This window comes from Suncus etruscus, chromosome 5, assembly GCF_024139225.1.
Source record: "Suncus etruscus isolate mSunEtr1 chromosome 5, mSunEtr1.pri.cur, whole genome shotgun sequence".
Taxonomy (NCBI): Eukaryota; Metazoa; Chordata; class Mammalia; order Eulipotyphla; family Soricidae; genus Suncus; species Suncus etruscus.
The window spans coordinates 64076625-64099815 of NC_064852.1; the positions used below are offsets into that span (position 1 = coordinate 64076625).

The 23191-nt window shown below is 43.4% G+C and overlaps 1 protein-coding gene across 2 annotated transcripts in view; it reads left to right on the top strand.

Annotated features, from left to right (window-relative positions):
* Positions 1-10221: 10221 nt before the first annotated feature.
* The window catches only part of EPB41L5 (erythrocyte membrane protein band 4.1 like 5), a 163459-nt gene continuing 150489 nt past the window's right edge, over positions 10222-23191 (top strand). For both annotated transcript variants that reach the window (XM_049773146.1, XM_049773145.1), the window contains exon 1: positions 10222-10271. The gene's annotated coding sequence lies outside the window, so the exon portion shown is untranslated. The remainder of the gene's footprint in view (positions 10272-23191) is intronic.

Consider the following 23191-nt stretch of genomic DNA (forward strand, 5'->3'; position numbering starts at 1 on the left):
TGCTTGTGAAGTATTATTTTTAATTCCATCCCCTCCCCGACATTTCACTGAACATGGTTGCATGCAATACAAGGGGCCACACACTTTATTTGTGGCACTCCCACACATTTTGGGTTGCAGTGCTCATTGGGGCCACACCACCACACCACACACTTGGTCGGATGCTGGCACACGTGCCTTACCAACATACATTGCTTACAAGAGCCTGGACATTATGGTTAAGGTGCTTGCACACACTTTGTTGTGGTTCTGAGGATCTCCAAAGGCATTACTGGAGGTGTTGGGCTTGGCCTCACACCTAAAAGGATGGTCCTTGACACTGAGCAGTCTTAGGCTCCGAGCCTCCAAGTTTTTTACATTTTTGAGATAGTGCTTTATTTTTGTTGTTGATTGGGACAATTGGTGGTGCTCAAGGTTATCTCTGGTTCTGTGCTCAGGGCTCACTCCTGGCAGGGCTCAAGGGACCATATGGTTTGCCAGAGATCAAACCCTGATTGGCTGCAATCAAAGCAAATGACTTACCACTGTACTGTTGTTCTGGTCCCATGAGCTACTGCTTTTTAACTAACCTGCTGTTGACCATTGTTTTTCACTCCTTTGGTTATCCAAGGTGTTAAAGACTTGGTCTCTTTGTTTTCAGCAAATATCCTCAGTGTGTGTGTGTGGGGGGGAAGCTGTTTGCTCTGAGTGAACTCTCATTTCAATCAAATAAAGATTGCTTTGTGTTATTGTTTATAGAATAACCAAATACAATTCTCTGACCCTTTTCTGCCCCCTCCCATGGTGGCCAGGATGCTAAGTTTTAAGGTTTCAGTGGACCTAAGGAAAGAAATAACAGGACAAATTAAATAGAACAGAACTCTTTTCTCTTAGCAAAATTTGGTTTATGTTGTTTGTTCCATGAATAAGGTATTCCATGAATACTTTATATTTGTACCTTATCTACAAGTCTATGGTAGTATCTATAAATCTTAAGTTGATTCTATTATTTATTGGAGTAGTGAACCCCACTTCTACCATACTTCAGAGGACCCTAGGGTTATAACAGGCAGTATTGGTGAAGAATATATAATTCCAGGACTCTTGTACTGATTAATATCCAATGCCCCTGATTCTTTTTTGTTTTGTTTGGGGGCCACATCCAGTGGTACTCATGACTTACTCCAGGCTCTTTACTAAGGGATCTCTTCTAGAGGGGCTGAGGGAACCTAGATGGTGCTGAGAATCAAACCTGGACTGGCCTGCATGCACCACACTGTACTATTGCTCTGGCTCCTGACTGTTCTTTTTGACCTTTGACTGTTGCGAGGAACCAAATCTAGCCTCAGAGGATAATGATTCGCCCGGCTACCTGGACAATGGTTTCTACTGACGGTCCCAGTAACTGGGTCAGCCACTAAGAGCTCTCAGACTGAGTTGCACTATCCCTAAGCTGCAGAGATGGAGAAAGTGCAGTACAAAGCCAAGAGTAACATTTGAGCATTGCCAGGTATGACCAGAAAACAAAACGAAAAAGATCATGACATTGAAACATTGCAGGGAGTATAAGTACCCTTGTGAAGTGATGTGAAAATGAAGGTACAGAGACTAGAACAGGTTTCCTTACTCATAGCCCCATTCTTTGAAACTTTAGGAGAAGAAATTAGAATCTGAGGTAAATACCTGGAGATGTATAGATGTTCCTCTTGCTCTGTGCTCAGGAGCCAACCCATTGGTGCTCAAGTGTCAACAATGTGTAAGGCAAGTGCCTTAACCCCTGCACTGTCCTCTCACCCAGAGAAAAACTTGTGAACAAATCAGTACCAGTTTTAACATTGGAAATTGTTTGAAACATCCTTGGCAAACATCCTTAACCCAAACTCATGTTTATAGATAAAATGTTGGAAAAATAGTTCTTTAACTTTTAATAAGATTCTTTAAAGAAAATTTGAGGTTTGGGTTTTGTTTTGAGGGGAGGTGGGTAGTTGGGCCACACCTGGTAGTGCTCAGGGGCTACTCTAAGTGCCCAGTCACTGTGCTCAGGGACTAACTACTCTGGCAGTGCTCAGTAAACCTGGTTAGATTTTTTTTTTCTTTTGGGTTTTTGGGTCATACCTAGCACTGCTAGGTATTTATTTCTGTCTCTGCACTCAAGGATCACTCTTGGTAGGACTCAAAGGACAACATGTGATATCAAGGATCAGATCAAGATCAGTCACATGCAAAGCTAGTGCCCTACATATTGTACTATTATTATTTTTTTTTTTTTGGTTTTTTGGGCCACACCAGTTTGATGCTCAGGGGTTACTCCTGGCTAAGCGCTCAGAAATTGCCCCTGGCTTGGGGGGACCATATGGGACACAGGGGGATCGAACCGTGGTGCTTCCTTGGCTAGTGCTTGCAAGGCAGACACCTTACCTCTAGCGCCACCTCGCCGGCCCCCATATTGTACTATTATTCTGGCTCTTAGTTTTATATATTTATATATATATATATATTTGATTTAAATATATATTATTTATATTAAAATTTATATTTAACTTAAATGAACTTACCATGTATTGGAATTAACATAGACTCACAAATCTTAAGATCTAGAAGGCAATTTCTGGAATAATATGTTCTAATAACCTCATTTTATAGATGAGATAACAGATGCCAGGAAAACTCACGTTTGCCAAGTGAGTGAGTGATGGGGATGCAGGTAGTCACACTGATCCTTCTACTGTCAAGTCATTCTGGGGTCAAAGAATAGTTGACGGGTGAAGTGTACAAATAAAATAAAGACTGACTTCCTTAAGCATAGTCTTGAGGACTGTTAGTGAGCGATGTCTGCGTGCTACAAGCTTGTTTATAGATCAGATCCCATGACAGATGTAAGTCTTTGACCAGATTTCCTGATTACTCAAATGCACTTTAACTTCTAGAAGCCCTAAACTCCGCTGCTTTCTTCTTCCCATGAGTGTGTTTGCTCATCACAGTTTACCACTGCAAACCTGACTATGGGTCCCCTCCTCTTCTCTGACCCAATATTATAAACTTGCCTGCAGCCAGAAACATTTTCTGAATTTTTCTCCTTATCAGTCTAGAGAGGGACATAGGTCACCAGATCTGGAACTCTGTTCTAGCGCATTCTTAACAAAGTCATGCATGGAAAATAGGTTTATAAGACATGAGTGTTTGCATTGGACTTGCAGGAGGAAGTGAACTCCTGTGTGTATAGGAGAAAGAAGTGATTTGTCTGCAATTTTATCCTCCCATGCCCCTTCTCTGAACACTGTTGGTTCAGCCGCTACAAATCTTTTTACTTGTTAGTGATGTTCTGTTGCCAATACTTTCCTAAGAATTCGTTTAAAGTCTTTCTGCTCCCAGGAATACTTGCAGAGGGCAGGAGTAGAATTTGAGATTCTGTTTTGGGTGATTTTTTCTTTGGTTTTTGGGCCACATCCCTCTGTGATCAGGGCTTATTTCTGACTCTGTACTCAGGAATCACTCCTAGGGATCATATGGGATTGCTCTGACCCCAGAATATGAGATTTTGAATTAGGAAAGATTGAGCTGGTAAAGGGAACATACAATAAATAACATTAGTTTTCAGGATGCTGCTGCATCTAAGAAAGGTTTGTTTTCAGTTTGTAGCATTCTGGTATGTGTTTTGGGTCCATAAAATGCATTTGGAGCATTGTGTTTGAACCACACCCAGTGATGTTTGGGGTCAACTCTCACCTGAATTTTGAGGTCACTCCTGATGATGCTCAAGGTATTCTGCAGTGCTGAATCAGGAACTCCCATCCACAAAGCATCTGCTCCGCCCTCTGAGCTATCTCCCCAGTTTGGTGTTGTATGCTTTGGAAGACAATTTTCAGATAACATTTTATGTGTGATTCTTAACTATACAGTAAAAAAGGTGTCGTTCTGTTTTCCACCTTAGATCTATAGTGTTAAATCTAAGCATCAGTGCTGAAGTTTTGCAAACAATACACTAGTTTCTGTAGCTGGCTTTATTTTGACTTATTTTCACTGTACATACCTTTTGAATAGAAAGCATGCTGACTAGATCTAGTTTCTGATAAGGAAATTCCTCCTGGCTCCCATGCACTGATTGTGTTTTGTTTCTAGTAGAGGTTTTTATCCTGCAGGCCACCCTCAGCCTCTAATTTCAGGTCTAAACTTCAGGGTAAAGAGATAGAGGTAGGGCCAGACAGATAGTACAGTAAGTACTTACTTACAAGTACTCTTACCTTGCATGCGGCTGACCCAACTTTGATCTTTAGCAACAATTTGTCCTCTGAGCACTGCCAGGAGTAATTCCTGAGTGCAGAGCCAGGAGTAACCCCTGTATGCCACCATAACAACAACAACAACAACAACAAAAGTCAAGACTTCATGTATGCCCCAAAACCAAAACATTAACAATAAAAAAGGTCTATACCTCCTGTTGAAATCCTTTGCTTCCCTCTACTCAAAGTATCTTGGTATTAATGGCCCCACCAAAAGAGGATCACTTCTGTGAAGCTGAGCAACAAAGTAATAAGCTTGAAAATCTGGGTCATTTTGTAGACTTGAGACAAATTTTCTGAATTATTTAAAGAATCGGGATGTAGATAAAGAGCAGTTTCTTTTCTGGACAGAGATGCAGGTCTTTTACCTTTACTATGATTATTACCATTAATCATTATTAGCTTGAGGACTAACGGGTTCTTTCCAAAACCCTAATCTCGTTAAAGGTCTTCGAATATATAATCTCAAATATGTAAATTCATGTTGTGTCACTTTTTGGTTTTTGAAACCCACAAAGCCTGAATGTCTCTCTGTGTTGACTCCAGAGAGCAAACCTGAGTAGAGAGAAAACTTGGGGTGAGGATGTCTGGTCAGAAGAGAATTTTTTTCCGGGGGCTGGGACTCTTCCACCAAAAAAGGGTAACCAGACTCTACAGCCTACCTATTGTTTTTCTTTCCAGAAACACATTTTTTTCCCTTTTTCCCGCAAATAGAGCTGACATCTATTAAAGTTACAGAGAAACTTTGATCATAGGGAGAGCAGGCCTGTTCCAAACCCAAGAGGCTAAGAGGGAATCGAAACTGATCTAAACTGGCCACACTATTTTCTTATTCTATGGCCAGGAGTCAGTCAAATTAGCAAGTAGCAGAATTCTAACCCATGAGTCCAGGTTGGTGGAACTTTCTCCCCTGAATAAAAAGATAAGTCTTTGGGAGAAAAGACCCTTTTCCCATTCCCTTTCATTTCTGAAATGCATATAGGAGAGCACACAATTCTGCAACTCTCCTGTGGCCAGAAGCTTGAAGCATAAAACCCAGCATTAACATGAAAAGGACAGCAAAACAGAGAATTTCAGAATTTAGAATCCATTAGTTCTAGGGGTGGGGGTGGAGCACAGTGATAGAGCTCCTGCCTCACAGGGGTAAGACTGTACATCCAATATCTGGCTCTTTCCACATGGCTGGTGCCACCTCAGTGTACAACCAACTGTGGGAACACCAACTACAAAAGTGTGACCCTCAGTGAGCACTGAAATGAAATGTGCAGCCAAGGTGTGTGAGTCCCTGATCACTGTAATAGCAGCACCAACAAAAGGGGAGGGAGGAGTCCAGAGGAATAGCGCAAGGATTTATAGTTCCTGCCTCAAAGGCATTTGGTCACAGATTCAAGTTCCCAGGGTCCCACATGTAGTGAGTAGAGCTCCTGCCTAGGAGCTTTGCTTTTTGTGTTCCCTGGCATTGCAAGTAATTTCCACTTGCACCATAGCCAGTGTGTGTGTGTGTGTGTGTGTGTGTGTGTGTGTGTGTGTGTGTGTGTGTGTGTGTGAGAGAGAGAGAGAGAGAGAGAGAGAGAGAGAGAGAGAGAGAGAAGAAAGCACACATTTAAAAAGATGCATGAATACCCGAACCAGAAAGTGCTATCATTGTCAAGCATGTATTGAGCACCACATTAACCCCTGGAAAGAACCACAGGCATCACCTACACCACTCAACTAAGAGTGTACAACCAGTGAATAAGGTGCACAGCTAAAGGAGTACAACCCTCAGGAAGCAACACATCTGCTTACAACTCAGACGAGCACAGAACTTAGAAGAAAAGTGTGGGAACATCCCAGCATGGAGTGTCTGGTTACTGCAGCAACATCAACAACTGTGATGAGTAGAAGAAGAAAAAAGGAGCAAGGGGACAATTAATGAAATGTTTGAGGAGCTGGGAGTATGATTCACTAATAGAGCACTTGCCTTGAATGTATGAGGCCTAGGTTTCATTACTAGTACCACCATAACAATAACAGCAACAACAATAATAACAATAATCAGGATTCCAGTAGCATTGCTGAGGAACTGAATCTACCTTTTTAAGTTCTTAGGTGCTCAAAATGTATTCCCTATTAGTTCTAATTTTCTATTAATTGTATTTGTTATTATTTGCAGTGAAATGCTTTTTTGGGGGGAGCACATCTAAGGACACATCTAGTAATCTCTGGGACCCTGTAGTGCCTGGAATTGAACCCCCTGTTCCAGTGTGCAAAGCCTAACTCCAGCTCTCGGAGTTATTTCTGACTCCCAAATGCATTTACCTTAATTTATTTAATCCTGCTTAAGGGGAGACTTCCCTGTCTTTGGTAGTATTGCAGGGAAACAGGAGATCCTTGTGCTCCGTAGGGTAGAAATAAGTTATATAGCGTAGGGACACAGGGACTTTTGTGTTTGTGTGTTTGTTTGTTTTGGTTTTGGGGCCACACCTGCCAGTACTCAGGGCTTACTCCTTGCCAGTACTCAGGGATCACTCCTTGAGGACTCAGAGGACCATACTGGATGCTGGAGATTGAATCAGGGTTGACTACATGCAAGTCAAACACCCTTCCCATTGTACTATCACTCATGTTCCTATTTGCTTTTTGACTAGGGCCAAAGCAAAGTAGTTAAGGGGGTAGGACTCAAGCAGATTCTCTGAGTCTTATGTGGGGGTTGGGGAGAGGAGTGATTAGAAACATATCTGGTGGTGCTCAGGGCTTACTCCTTGCCTTGTGCTCAGAAATCACTTAGGATTTGGCTTGGGGAACCATATGCAGTGCCAAGAACTGAATCCCAGTCTACTACCTGTAAGGCAGACACCCTACCCACTGCGCTACCTCTCCACTAACACTATATTTTAAAAGTTGAGTGGGAACATGTCTCTACTTTAATACTATAAACATAAATAGGGACTGGAGAGATAGTATACTCCTCAAACTTTTAAAACAGGGGACCAGTTCACTATCCCTCAGGCCACTGGAGGGCTGAACTATAGTCTAAAAATATTTATATGAACAAATTCCTGTGCACATTGCACATATTTTATTTTGAATTAAAAAGAACAAAACAGAAAAACAGCAGCAAAAACACCCGGCAGGTCGCATGTGGCCCGTGGGCCATAGTTTGAGGACAACCGGTATAGTGGGTAATATTATCCTCTGAGCACTGGAGGAGTGATTCCTGAGTACAGAGCCAGAAGTAAACCCTGAACACTGCTAGATATGTCCCCCAAACAAAAAAATTAATCAAAAATAAATGAGTGTTCACAGAAATGATTCAATGTTCTGAAATACTTATTTTGCACAGGAAAACCATTGGTTCTAACTCTGGTATCAGGAGAAGTTAGCTCCCAACAAAGCCCCCAAATAAAAGAGAGTTAAAAGCTTGCTCCCATTCCTCTGGAAACCAGTCCGGTTTTGTTTTAATCAGTAACTTAACTGGTTAAGTGTTGACACAATGACTTCTGGATGTTTACCTGAAAAGGTCTTGGAATTTTAGTTTTCGCTGATTTCTGGGTCACCTAATTATCTGTCTTGATAAAGAGAACCAGGGGGACTCAATTGTTCATCTCAGACTCCATCTTGACCGGGAAGCCAAATTGCAGCTCCAGCTCCTATTGAGCTTTTGAAGCTGTGGAGTCCTGGAGCTCAGGAATCTCTTCGCATTTCTGCCAGTAGGGCCCTCCACTTAACACCAAGGCTCTCTGAAGCGCCAAGTCAGAGGACAGTTGCCCTTGTTCCCTCCTCACCAGTAAGTAACCCTGTTTTCCTAACAGTCAAGCATAGGACAGGCCAGCCGTTCCTGGTCTCCAGAGGCCTGTTTCTTTTCTTTTCTTTTCTTTTCTTTTCTTTTCTTTTCTTTTCTTTTCTTTTCTTTTCTTTTCTTTTTCTTGTTGGTTTTTAGGTCACACCGGCAGTGCTCAGGGGCCACTCCTGGCTCTAGGCTCAGAAATCGTTCCTGACAGGCTCGGGGGACAACATGGGACGCCGGGATTCGAACCACCATTTGTCCTGGGGGTCGGCTTCGTGCAAGGCAAACGCCCTACCACTATGCTATCTCTCCGGCTCCATCCGAGACCTGTTTCTTTATTTTCTCTTGGTCTTCCTTCAAATGTTATCTTCCTGCACGATACCGGTCATAGCCGTTACACACTAAGAGTGATCCAAGAGCAGCAACAAATTACTCTTCTTTAGAAGTCTATGTTGCAGACCTTGTTTCTGCTGCCCTCTCCTTTTCCTGATCTTTGAGAAAACAACAGGATTTCCTCAAATGATGGCTGCTCTTTCGTAGTCTAGTGATGCAGACTGTATGTAGACATCACCATCAGGTTGAGATCAGATACATCTATCTCATGTAATTTAATATTTTCTGTATGCACAAACAGGTGTGTGTATATATATATATATATATATATATATATATATATATATATCAAATGCTACCTTTTTTTTTTTTTTGGCTGGCCGCATCAGTATATACTAGAAACCGGTGCCTTGCCTGTATAAAACGCTACTTTACCACTATAATCAAAACCCTGGACTCAACTACCTTCTTAGAGAAATCTTCCTCCTTTTTTTTTTTTTAGCCAGCCAACCTGAAAGTATTTCTTTCATCCCTGCTTTCCTCCGTACAATTAATAATGCCTGACACAGTGTTTGGCTTGACTGACTTTCTGTCTCTCCTGTTAGCACTAGTGTGGGACTCTTATTTGTCCAGCTGTCTCTTTGTGTCCCCTAGTGCCATCGAAAACATAGCCTGGCTAAGAGCCGACACTTGCGTCATTTATCCGTTGAGTGAAAGGATGAACTCCACTCATCTCTGCTCAGAAACCATCTCTCTGACCAGAGAGAGAGACGTTTCTATTTCCCTTTCCTGGCTTTGTGTTACTTCATGACACTTCTCCAGTGTCCAAGGTCGGCATTTTCCTCCTCACTAGAATGCAAGCTTGCTTTAATTTACCGACAGACAATCTTGTTTTGCAAGTCAAATAGATTTTCTTCTCTCTCTCTCTCCTTTTTTGTTATTTTTCGGGCCACACCTGTTTGATGCTCAGTGGTTACTCCCGGCTAAGTGCTCAGAAATCGCCCCTGGCTTGGGGGGACCATATGAGACACCAGGGGATCGAACCGTGGTCCTTCCTTGGCAGTGCTTGCCTCTCTCTCTCTCTCTCTCTCTCTCTCTCTCTCTCTCTCTCTCTCTCTCTCCACACCCTCTCTCTCTCTCTCTCCACACCCTCTCTCTCTCTCTCTCTCTCTCTCTCTCTCTCTCTCTCTCTCTCTCTCTCTCTCTCTCTCTCTCTCTCTCTCTCTCTCTCTCTCTCTCTCTCTCTCTCTCTCTCTCTCTCTCTCTCTCTCTCTCTCTCTCTCTCCACACCCTGCAGTGCTCAGGGATTACTCCTGGCTCTGCGCTCAGAAATCACTCCTGGCAGGCACAAGGGACCATATGGGATGTCGAGATTCGAATCACCCTCCACGCTATCTCTCTGGCCCCAGATTTTCTTTCTTTTTTTTTTTTTTGGAATGGATAAAGGAATAAATAGGCTGTGGATATCCGGCCAGCCAGCCAGCCAAGGCTGCGGGTTGGCCAGCGCCCCTTTCAATAAGCTGTGGTGGACGCCAGGCACAGCTCGTAGCTACAGCTTAGGCGCGCTCCCGCCAGGTGGGGCGGAGGGCGGGGCCTGGCCTGGTCCTGCCGGCTCAACCTGAGCTCAGCCAGCCACGCTATTTCCGGGGCGGGGCCAGCGCCCATTTAAGGCCACGAGCCACGCCCACGCGGGGGCGTGGCCTCGAGGGGCTTTAAGGGGCGGGCCCTTGCGCGGCCGGGGTCCTCGGGAGGCTCGTCTGCGGTGGGCGTGAGCCTGCGGCCGCCATTGCTGGGCGTCTCTCGAGGAGCCGCCCCCTCCTCAGCCTCGGCTCCGGGAAGGGCGCTCCCCGCCGCCCCGCCGCCGTCGCCCCGAGGCCGGTCGTCCCCGCGTCGCCGCCGTCCCAGCGCAGGTGAGCTGCCGTCGATCGCGCACAGGTTTCCACACACGCTCCGCCGCGCTCTGTGGCGACCCCTCCCCGCGCCCGCCTCGGCTCGGAAGTGAGCGGTGAGGCGCGGCGAGGCGCTGCGACCGGCTTGGTCGAGTTGCAGCCGGTTCCCTCCTCCAGGCCGCCTGGACTTTCCCCGTCCGGAGGGGGGAGGGAGGGAGGGAGGGGCGGCGGCGGCCAATCGGGCCGGACTCACGGGCCGGCGCGGCCGGAGCTCGAAGCCTTCGCTGCGTGTGTGCGTGTGCGTGTGCGTGTGCCTGGCCCGCCCGACCGACCTCCCCGGAGTCGCCCGCCCGCCCGCGGTCGCCGTCCAGCTGGCGAGGTGGATGGAGGTGGATGGAGGCGGAGGTGGCCTTCAGGTCCAAAGGGCTTTTGGAAACACCCCCCAAGGGGGTCGCGATCTTCGCCCACCGTGGAGCCACTTCTTCCTCCATGGATCCCAAAGTGGAGCTGCGTGTTTTGCGGGATCCCACCCCGCAGCGCTCAGGGATTCCTCCTGGCTCTGCGTTCAGGGGGATCATATCTATGGAATGCCATATGGGATTCGAACCACCACTTTTCTGCATGCAAGGCGAACGCCCTGCTATCTCTCCAGCCCTTCCCTCTGCTCCTTTTCTAACCAGCGGCGAGAGTGTTCTGCCTCAACAGCCCCAGAGTTAGAGTCACTTTTTGGTTGTTTTTGTTTTGGGGTCACACCCGGCCGCGCTCAGGGGTTCTACAGGCTCTCCGCTCAGAATTCGCTCCTGGCAGGCTCGAGGTGGGGGACCCTGTGGGATGCCCTATGGGATTCGAGCACCGTCCTTCTGCGCGCGAGGCAAACGCCCCACCTGCCTCCGTGCTCTCTCTCCGGCCCCTCGCGCCGCGTTTGGAACCCAACTTGGCCCACCGGGAAAGGGCGAGGGGCAGGTGCGTCACCTCCCCGGCGGGCGGGACGCGGTCTGCGGCGCTCTCTGGCCCCACTGGTTCAAGTAATGATGGGCTCAGGGGCGAGTCAACATCGTCTGTGTCTGTCACTGCGTGTGGGACTCTGCGAGGTTACCAGCAAGATCTTAACCGACGTTTGACGGCCAGGCAAGGAGGCGACTGTCTTGGAGAACGTTTGGGAAATAATTATTTTATTTTACTTATTTATTGGCTTTGTCCGGGTGCTTAGAGCTTTACTTCTATCTCTGGAGCTCAGGGATCACTCCTGGCGGGCTCAGGGAACCCATCTTGGGTGCGCATGTCGAACCCGGTCGGCTGCGTGTGCTTTGCTAGCGCCTCCCCGCTCCTGCCCAGTGTTTCAAGTTTAGATCAAGTGTTGTTGTTGTTGTTGTTGGTTTCTTCTTTGTTCATGGGCCACCCCCGGGGGTGCTCACTTGGAGCACCAAGTATCCAAAAGTATTTTTAAAGAATGGGGGAGAAGTTACCCCTAATTTCATTTCCAACTTCATTAGCCTGTTGTCTTAGCCCTAACTGTATTTAATTTGTACAGACAAATTAGTTGACAGGGTTTTCTTCTATTTATGATTGGGCCTTAGAGACATACTTGTGTTGATTCTTATAAGCATTTTCTGTATTGATCGTACTGGAACTAGAGGCAGTCTCGTGTCTTGTTTGCATTTCTTTGGCATACTATATTTTGCTTTACCAAAAATCAATTCTTGGGGCCAGGGAAGATAGTATGGTACTAAGAGCACTTCCCTTGCTTGCAGAAGACCTGACTGGTTCAGTCACCAGTACCACAAATAGTCTCCTAATACCACCTAAGTGACCCTGAGCATAGAGCCGGGAATAGCCATAAAATACCATAGGGTGTGACCAAGTGTGACCCAGTACTCCCTTCCCCCACAAGATTCGTTTTAGCAAAGACTGTGGCATTGTTCACACACATGTATGTTCATATATATTCATGTATATACATACACATATCCTGATATTTTGTGGTAGTGTTCTGGGAGCCACTCTAAGTTCTGTTCTTTAGGTCTTTCCTGGTGTAACTGAAAGGACCTTTGCAACTGTGGAACTGGGTGCAAAGCATTAAGCCATCTCACCTGCCTTATGATAATTGAGTATTGGTTTTGTGTTTAGAAAAACCTCAGTTAATGGCCAGAGATAATAAGGTGTTTGCCTTGTATGAGGCTGACCAGACCTTCAAACTTGCCAGAACTTTCCCCTGACCATTGCTGGATGTAAACCCCTCTATGAGGTTAATTGAGGCCTTTGAAACAATTCCCATTGTATCAAATATTTCTCATTTGTATCTCAATTATTTTCTGTTGGTCTTGTTTTCCCATTGCTTTTCATCTGTTTTTCCCTTCCCCTTGGGGAGGGGCTTGAATTGATTTCAATAAATGGAAGGCAGGAGAGCTTAGCTGGGGCTATCATCTAGGCTTGTGGTTTCGTGTGTTGGAGCAATTGGCTTGTGGGTGAACAGCTTGCAGTGTGAGTTTTCTTGTCTGCTATATCCTCCATATTTGTGTGGATTACTTATTGCAGAGAGCTTCTCCTGTTCTCCCTGGATAGGGGGTATGGGATATTGCTTTTCCTTTTGGGAACTGTGGGATAACCAAACCTCCACCCACCCAACTCCCAAAGAACATCTCATTACACACCCCCTCCAAAAGAAAAGAAAAAACAGTTACTTTATTCAGTAGAGAGATTGCTTTAATTTGCATTTTGGGGATGATTGTTTTGGGGTCATACAAAGAGTTCTCAGGATTTACTCCTGCCTCTCACTCTTGGTTTGGGGGGGAGACCCTATGTGGTGCTAGGGGTTGAACCCTGGATCAGTCTGTTGCAAGGAGAGTGCCCTTATCTGTTGTATTATCACTCCAGCCTCTTGTATATTGGTAATAACCAGTAGACTTGTTGAAAGGTTAAAAGTTACAGATTTAAAAGAAAGTTTTTTGTTTTGTTTGGGGGGGGGGTGGTCACACCCAGCTGCGCTCAGGGGTTACCCCTGGCTCTACGCTCAGAAATCACTCCTGGCAGGCTCAGGGGACCACATGGGATGCTGGGATTCGAACCACTGTCCTTCGGCATGCAAGACAAACGCCCTACCTCCATGCTATCTCTCCAGCCCCTAAAATAATTTTTAAAGCAGTTTATTTATTAATTGATTGGTTTTGGGCCATACCCGGGATGCTCAGGGATTACTCCTGGATTTGTGCTCAGAAATCCTTCCTAGCAAGCTCAGGGACCATATGGGATGTTGGAAATCGGACCAGGTCTGTCCAGGGTTGGCTGCATACAAGGCAAATGCTTTACCACTGTGCTAACTCTCCGGCCCCAAGAATTTGTTTCTGAGCGTAGAGCCAGGAGTAACCCCTGAGCGCTGCCGGGTGTGACCCAAAAACGAAAAACCAGCACGCCCTCCCCAAAAAAAACAACCAAAAAAACCTATCTAGGGCAGTATTTTATAATGGTGAGGGAATAAGACTAGGTTCCTGGCCTTTTTTTTTTTTTGGGTTTTTGGGTTTTTGGGTTTTTGGGTCATACCTGGCAGTGCTCAGGGGTTGCTCCTGGCTCTGCATTCAGAAATCGCCCCTGGCAGGCATGGGGGACCATATGGGATGCAGGGATTCGAACCATTGTCCTGGATGTAAGGCAAATGCCCTACCTCCATGCTATCTCTCCGGCCCCATCCTGACCTTTTCTTATTGGAGAAATATTCATTTAACAAAATGGGAGGACTAGAAGATGGCTGAAAGGCTGGAGTATGTGCTTTGTATGCAAGGGGCTCTGGCTTTGACTTTGTGCCTTGCAAGATATTGTCCCCTGAGCACAGCCACATAGTAAAAAAAAAAAAAAGGAAGAAAAAAGAAGCAAGAAACTGGAGACCAGGAGATAGCTAAAAGGGGTGGAACAGTATACCTTGTATACTCAAGAACTAGAGTTTGATTCCTAGTACCACATAACCCTCTCTACTCCCCCAGCATTGTTGAAGAGGTCCATATATATGTGTGTGTGTATGTATATGTATATATGTGTGTGTGTGTATATATATATATGTATATATATACACATACTTTTTTTAAGCAAACAATTGGGTATTTATTTTTACTCTAACGATTCTAGAAAGGGCACTTAATTTTAAACTCGGTAGCCCAGAAATTCTTTTATGAGGAAAAGACATTTCAACCAGAAATCTGAAGTTTGCCATGGGAGAGGCTATAGGAGAGATGAAGTGGAAAAAAAAAATGCTTCAGAACATTGAAACAGCTAACAGATGAGACCTACAGTTAGAAAAGACTCAGTTGAGCAGAGCCAATTTTGGGGAATGGACTACCAGCAGGGTCCTCAGGATGAGCTGGTTCAGTAAATGAGGCCTCTAAAGATTTCTGATCAGTGTCAAATTTGTGGTTGCTAAAAAACTCACCATGACAGCATAAATAAATAGATGTGGTAGAGGAAGGGGCAGCGTGGGGTGAATTTGCGTCCTGAAAGGAATATTAGAATACTTTTTTAGGAGCCGGAGAGGTGGCACAAGCCTTAGGGCATCATTTGCCTTGCGCATGCTAGCCTAGGACAGACCGCAGTTCGATTCCCAGGTGTTCCTTTTGGTCCCCCAAGCCAGGATCGATTTCTGAGCACAGCCAGAAGTGGGCCTGAGCTGTCACAGGGTGTGGGCCAAAAACCAAAAATAAATAAATAAAATAAAATAAAGACTTAAAACATCATCAGGTAATCTTTTTTTTTTTATAATATAATTTTATTTTGATCATAGTGGCTTACATATTGGTGACAATAATATTTTAGGTACATATTCACATAAAATCAGGAGGGATTCCCATCCATCACCAAATTGTTCTCCCTACCCGTCCATTTTTGTCTTCCCTCCCATTTCTTCTTCCCTCACCCCCCGGGTGGCTAGAATATGTGGTCCCCTCTGTATCTAACCTATTACTTAGTCTTGCACCTGTTTGGTCTTGAGGCCTCCCTTATTTCCCCCTCTAACTGGAGGCAAGACCAGCTATTTCAAGTTATGTGGTTTTGCCTGAAAAAGAAAAAAGTAATAAATTGGGGTAAGAGTCTAATACCCCGAAAATGGGCGGAATCCTTCTAGTGGCTCTCATCATCGATTTGGGAGGTGAAAAGAAAGAGAAGGTGAAACACTCCACCAGTACCAAAAGAAGTGTTAAATATCCATTGAGGACTCCAGCTTTATCGATAAGCACCACAAAAAACAAACAAAAAAACAAAACAACACAAACAAAAACACAACAAAAACAAGCACACAAACAAAAAAACACACCATGGTCTTGAAATAAGAAACATGGCATAGCACATAACGAAAGAAAAGAGAGGAAGAGAAAAAATAAGTATAACTGGGGACAACAATTTCAATAATCACACCCAAGGAGAGAAATCGACCAAAATAGATAGGTAAATGAAAATAATAATAATAATAAATGAAGGTAAAAAAAATATATATATATATATAAATAACCAAGGTTTTGTGCTTTTTGTATTTTTGTTTTTTCCCTCCTGCCCTGGCACAGTAAATATTGGGGTCATTTGAAAAGAAATTCACTTGGCCTAAAAAAATATGGGGTTTCTCCGTCCTTGGAGTATACTGTCATGGGGATCAACTCTAGATTTTGCTCAGGATCATTTACTCTCCCGGTGGCGTTTTTGTGGTTGGTAGACTTCTGCTCTGTCCAGGGTGATACAATCAGAGCTCTGTGTTTAGAGGTCTCAGTATCTGCACAGATCCTGAGATGGGATTTATGATGAAGTCAGTCTTCGTGATTCTAGAGGTTCTGTTACCTCAGTGTCATTTTAATCCATCTTCTGTGGTTGGTGGTCTTGGGCTTTGCACTGAGCCTAGGATGGCACCTAGGTTAGCGTCTTTCTTTGTGCTTCCAGAAGCTCCATTCTGTTACAATTGTCTCTGCAGGACCTTTGGGACTGGGGATCATGCTTATTGTGCAGGTCATAGTTCAAACCCTAAACTAGGGCTTTTTTATTGGTCCCAAGATGTGTACAGTCTGGCCGTGGTTCTATCAGCCAGTCATCTGTAAATCGCGATCTTGGCTTTTGGACCTACCAAAGGGTGCCAAGTCTTCTGGTTTTGTCTTGTCGTTAGCTGGTAAGGTAGGCTAATCAGCTCTAAGGTCAAGTTGTTCACATTTTCCTCGTTGTCAGGATATCATGTTAGAGCTGGCCCTTGTTGTTGACCCCGCAGTATTAAGGCTGTCCTGGATGGGATTTGTTTTCTGCAGCTGTGTGAAGAGCTGTGCCGTTTCTATGTCTGGGATCCAGGGTTCAAGGCTGGATGAATGGTATCTAATCACCTGAGGTCTAAGTTGATTCCACATGACATATTTTCCAGGTAGGAGATATCCCCATCAGGTAATCTTTTTATGGAAGGTATTAGTGGTCTCATGATCTCCTGAAAGAACCTGAATTAGGGGCTGGTGAGGTGGCGCTAGAGGTAAGGTGTCTGCCTTGCAAGCGCTAGCCAAGGAAGGACCATGGTTCGATCCCCCAGTGTCCCATATGGTCCTCCCAAGCCAGGGGCAATTTCTGAGCGCTTAGCCAGAAGTAACCCCTGAGCATCAAACGAGTGTGGCCCAAAAAACCAAACCCCCCCCCCCCAAAAAAAAAGAACCTGAATTACTAGCTCTAGAAGGGTCATTCTGGGTGGTTAAGGGGACCATGTGGTGCTGTGGATTGAAACCCGGGCCTCTCACCAGCTAACCTTTAATCTGATAATTTGAGCTATTTCCCTTTTCGTCTTTTTAGTTGTGTGCTATTTGTTGTATTGAATTACTCCTGGCTGTGCATTCAGAAATCACTCCTGTTGGTGCTCTAGGGATCATAGGGATAAAACCTGGGTCTACCATGTTCAAGGCAAGAGTTTTACCAACTGTATTATCTCCCACTCTTTTTTTAAGTTTTTTTGTCTTTCATTATTTGTATATAGGGAAGCCATGGACTTTTAGCATGTTAGTTTTGGAGCCTGCCACTTTACTGAGAGATCTATTGTTTCTAGAAGCTTTTATGAGGAATCTTTAGAATTTTTTAAGTGTAGTATTATCATCCACAAATAGTAAGAGCTTGAGTGCTTCACTTTCTCTTGGAATGCACTTAATATTGTGTTCCCTTGCTTAATCACTATGGCAATACCTCCAGTACTATATTAATAGAAGTAGCAAGAATGGGCAACTTTGTCTTGTGCCAGATCTTAAGGGAAAGGATTTTAGCTTTTCCCTATTGATTATGTTTGCTGTGGGCTTTAATCATGAGTAATGCATGATTCTGTCAAATGCTTTTGCTGCATTTATTGTTACGATGTAATTTTATTTTTTCTTTAGTGACTAGGATGTGACTTGGGGTGTTTTTCTTTGAGTCTCTTTTAGCTGGTATTCTTTAGGTGTTGAGGATGTGGGTGCATGTACTCTTCAGCTCTGAGGACTTCTCAGCAGTCATTTCTTTTACTGTTTTGTCTTCATAGGGGTTTTCTTCATGGCTCTCTAGGACTCCAATGATTCTTCTTGTTTTTTTTTTTTTTTTTTTTTTTTGGGGGGGGGTCACACTCGTGGTGCTCAGGGGTTACTCCTGGCTCTGCACTCAGAAATCGCCCAAGGCAGGCTCAGGGGACCATATGGGCCGCCAAGACTCGAGCCACCATTTGTCCTGAGTTGGCCATATGCAAGGCAAATGCTCTACCACTGTACTATCTCTCTGGCCCCTCCAATGATTCTTATATTGTTCCTGTGAAATTTAGCCTAAAGTTCTATTGTCTGTTCATTTATTTTGATGATTTTTTTCTCCATCTTTTGTTAGTTTATTTTAAAGTTATTTTTTTTTTTTTTGATCTTCTATTGAGGAAAGTTTTTGAACTTCATCTTCTAGCTCATGGATTTTGTCCTCAGCAGCTGTTACTGCTGATGCGGCCTTCCAATGAATTTTTCATTTCACTTACCAAGTTTTTCAGTTTTGACAATTCTGTTCGCATTTTTTACTTTTCTGCTTTCTTTTCTCCTGTGTTGTATTGGCAGTACATACCATTGTTTCTTTAAGCTCATTGAATATCTTAAGCATTTCCACTCTGAACTCCATTACAGAGAGGATATTATATAGGAGATTAGTACTGATTCGGCCTGTGTGATTGCAGTCTTCACCCACCAGGTGTGCTGGGGTTTTGCGTGCTTTACTATAGTTCCTTGTGATCTCAAGATGTTTCTGTCTTTTGTGACTCTTAGTCTTCCCTGTCTCAGAGGAGTTTATGTGGGTGAGAGATTGTATTACTGCTGTGTTAGCCTTAGCTTGCTTGGCCTCTGACCTTGACCTGCGTGGTTGTTATTGGGGCTACTGTCGTTGGTTTAATATGCAGCCCATGCCCATGCTCACTACAGATTCGTGCCAGCTGCAAGCCACTTTGTTGTTCTCTTTAGTTTTTTTCTGCATGTCCAAGTATGCATATGTATCCCATTCCATCCCAGTGTGGCATGCATATATTCATTTTCCTCTGATCTTTTCATTTATAACTTTTGTGCCTCAATGAATTTACTTATTGATTTATTTTTTTGGTTTTTGGGCCACATCCAGCTGTGCTCAGGGGTTACTCCTGGCTCTGCACTCAGAAATGGCTCTGGGCAGGCTCCGGGGACCATATGGGGGATCGAACTCGTGTCAGTCCTAGGTCGACAGCATGCAAGGCAAATGCCCTAACGCTGAGTTATTGCTCCAGCTCAGCCTCAGTGAATTTAAAAAGACTGCCATATTTTGTACAGTTGTTTAACTGTTTGCATGTTGATGCATAAATTTAAACTTAAAGTCAATTATACTCTGATAACAGATGTACAACTTAGAGCATGGGTGGTACTATTTCTTTCCACTCTTCTGCCAGAAATAGAATTGCTGTGTGAATAGAATAGGCTCTGTGTTCAGAAGTCATTCCTGGCAGACACAGGGGACTAAATGGGATGCCAGGATTCCAACTACCCTTGGTCCTGAGTTGGCCACGTTAAAAACAAATGCCCTACCTTTGTGCTGTCTTTACGGCCCCTTATTTTATGAACAGTTTTTATTTATTTTTTGTGCTTTCTGAGCAACTTTTTTTTTTTTTTTTTTACTGGGGGTGGGAGGCTTAGCCAACCATACTTAGGCTTATTTATTTCTGGCTCTGTGCTCTCTTATTTACTAGCATTGTTCAGGAGACCATATAGAGTACTAGGGATCAAATGCTGGTTGGCCACATGCAAGGCAAGCACCCTATATATTGTAATATCATTTGGGTCCCAAAGCAGATTTTTTAAAAATGTTTTTTGTTTGAGATACTGTGATTTAAAATACTGTTAATGATGGTTTCCTCGATAAAATGAAAGTCAGAAAGCTTGTTTTATTTAGAATTCACTTGATCTCAAAGGAATTATCACAAAGCTGTAGTATATTTTGAACATTTTTCCTTAAAATATTATTTTGATTTTTATTTTAGCTAAATGTTTATCATTTAATTTAATTCTGAAAATAATTATGGTGAAATACCATTTCTCAAAAGAAAAAAAGATGTATGTACTTAGAGATCCTGAGTTAAATTTATTTTATTTTGGAGAAATTTCAACATATTTGGAAGTAGTTAGATGAGCCAGAGAGATAGCACAGTGGTAGGGCATTTGCCTTGCACACAGCTGATTCAGGACGGAGGTGGTTTGAATCTCGGCATCCCATATGGTCCCCTATGCCTGCTAGGAGTGATTTCTGAGCACTGAGCCAGGAATAACCCTTGAGCATTGCTGGGTGTGACCCCCAAAACCAAAACTAAACAAAAAAAGAAGTAGTTAGATGAGTTTCATGATAATGACTTCACTTCAGTTATTGGTCAGTTATGACTAGTTCGTTTCATCCCTATCAACTTTTAAGTTCCTTACTTTTGTTTTGATGCAAATACAAGACATCTTATCATTTCTACATATTTTAGTATATATCTTTAAAAGTTCGGGACTAGGCCAAGGAAGTAGCTTAAGGGTTGGATGGACCCATACTATTTGGTCCTCTTTGAAACTCCCACCCTCAGCACCACTGGGTGTGACCCACACACAACAAAAAAAGATGAAGATTAAGGACTTCTTTTCTAAAATTTGTTTGTTATGACCATATTCTAATTTCACCATATTCTAATTTCTCAGTCATCATAAACAGTTTATGTTAAAATATTTGCATGTGTAAAGGATCTCCTTGGGAATTCCAAATGACAACTGTTATGGCTACCATAATATCTAAGTACATGGTGGTATGATACATGTAACAATGAGGATATATGTCTGCATTTATGTTTTTTTTTTTTTTTTTTTTTTTTTTTTGGTTTTTGGGCCACACCCGGCGTTGCTCAGGGGTTACTCCTGGCTGTCTGCTCAGAAATAGCTCCTGGCAGGCACAGGGGACCATATGGGACACCGGGATTCGAACCAACCACCTTTGGTCCTGGATCGGCTGCTTGCAAGGCAAACGCCGCAGTGCTATCTCCGGGCCCGCATTTATGTATATTTTAATGTGTTTTTAATATTTATTATGCCTACAAATATACCTAATTTAGAATCAATTGGTTACATAATTTAAAAAAAATGATATTCATGGGGCATGAGCGATGTACAGCAGGTAGGGTGTTTGCCTGCACACGGCCTACCCAGGTTCAGTCCTTGGCATCCATAGGTTCCCCGAGAGCTTGCCAGGAGTAACCTCTAAGCACTGTGGATGTGAGCCGAAAACTAAAAGAAAAATTTTAATGATAGTAAAATTTGAATTAAAGTTTGTTTTGAAATAATTTTAGACTGAAGTAGAAATCACTACATAGTATTTCACCTCACCACCTTTAAAATTTTATTTTAGTTAGGATCTAAAAATAAGTCCACTATGTAAAAATATATAAAATAAAGACCATGTATCACATAGTTAACATGTTTATCATAATACATGTTTCTAGTTTAGTGGGAGTGGAATTATAAAAGTAAAAAGAAGAAATAAAAGTACAGCAACAAGAAATTTGTGAAAATTATTGTGTCTTGCAATGAGGTCATTAAGTCATTGTCAGGTTTATTAAGCTCTCACTGTTAGTTTATCATTGTTACTTCTTTCGTTTCTGAACATTAGGTGGCTTCAAATACAGATGGGCATCAAAACTGGTGTGTTCCTACTGACATGGCAGTACTAAAAAAAATTGGAGTTGTCATGCCTGCTGCAAATGCAGCTATGCCATCCAGGAACTCCAAGCACTATTGCTGATATTGTGGCTTTTCTGAGGCATGTTTTGACTGCCAGATCTTCTGGAAGTATAGGAAGGTGGGGCAGAGGGGAAGATGCCTGCATTCACTCCAAAAAAATTGTTATCCCAAATACCAGCAAACCTGAAGTTATGGTTAGATTGGTGTCTCTGAAGAGAGCCATAGTTGAGTGTTGAACTAGGATCATTGACAATGCGGTGATTGGTAAGTGTTGAGGTATGGTGAAGCAGGGTTGGGACATGGCCCACTCTCTCTTCTCAAGATTGCCAGCTTTTAGCTGTGTGACCTGTGTACCCATCTCTTTGAAGAATAGATTGAATCACAGGTTCACTTTTTTAAAATCAATTAATTTCTTTATTTAAACACTGTGATTAGAAACAATTGTATTTGGGTTTCAGTCATAACAAGAATACCCCCCTGTTGTATATGTAAACATTTTTATGGGATTATTATGTTACTGACCCTACCCTGATTGGTGATTGTGCCCTACCCTAGGGTGTGACCTGGCATTCTGCTCCCACCCTAGGGTGGTACCTGATTCTGCTCCCACCATTGGGTAGTATCTGATTCTGGGGCATAAAAGCTAGGGTCTGTGGAAGGTGAGGGGCTTTTTTCCTGGGGCCTATTCTTAGGCCTTTTGGCTTCGGCCTCTTCACGAATATAAAAATAAAAAAATAAAAAAAATAAAGAACTATTTTCTTCGGAAGTCTGACTGCCTGTTGGCTTTCTTCCTGCTGCATTCACTTCAGAACCACCGGCTGAACAGGGTAACAGACGGGTGGTCTGAGCTGGAGGAGAAAGGCCTCATACTCCATCCCTCCTTCAATCAACCTCATTAGGGGCTGATTTGCAACACCCTCCCTTCATCCGTGCAACCTTCCCATCACCAGTGCTCCCATCTCTTCCCTCCCCCCCAGGTGTTCTATATCCCTCACTCACTGACATTGTTATGATAGTTCTCAGCATAGTTATTTCTCTAACTGAACTTACCTCTCTTTGTGGTGAGCCTCATATCTTGAGCTAGTCCTTGAGCCAGCCCTCATTTCTGGGAATTATTTCAATGTCTTTAATTCTTCTTAAAACCCATAGATGAGTGAGACTAGTCTGTCTTTCTGTCTCTGTATCTATCTCTCTCACTCTCTCCCTCTGACTAATTTCACTCAGCATAATAGATTTCATGTCCATTCATGTATAGGAAATTTTCATGTCTTTTTTTTTTTTTTTTTTTTTTGGTTTAGCTGAATTTAATGGGAGCTCAATTTTCAGTTTTTGAGAAATCTCCATATTGTTTTCCATAAGGGCTGGACTAGCTGACATTCCCACCAGCAGTGAATGAGAGTTTCTTTCTTCCCACATCTCTGCCAGCACTGATTATTCTTGTTCTTTGTTATGTGTGCCAGTCTCTGTGGTGTGAGATGGTACCTCATTGTTGTTTTGATTTGCATCTTCCTGATGATTAATGATGTGGAGCATTTTTTCATGTGCCTTTTGATCATTTGTATTTCTTCTCTGGTGAAGTGTCTGTTCATTTCTTCTCCCCAGTTTTTAATAGGGTTACATGTCTTTTTCTTGTTAAGTTCTGTCAAGTACCTTGTATATCATAGATATTAGCCCATTACCTATGGATATTCTGTGAGTAGCTTTTGTATCCTAAGCATTATTTCCTTTGATGTG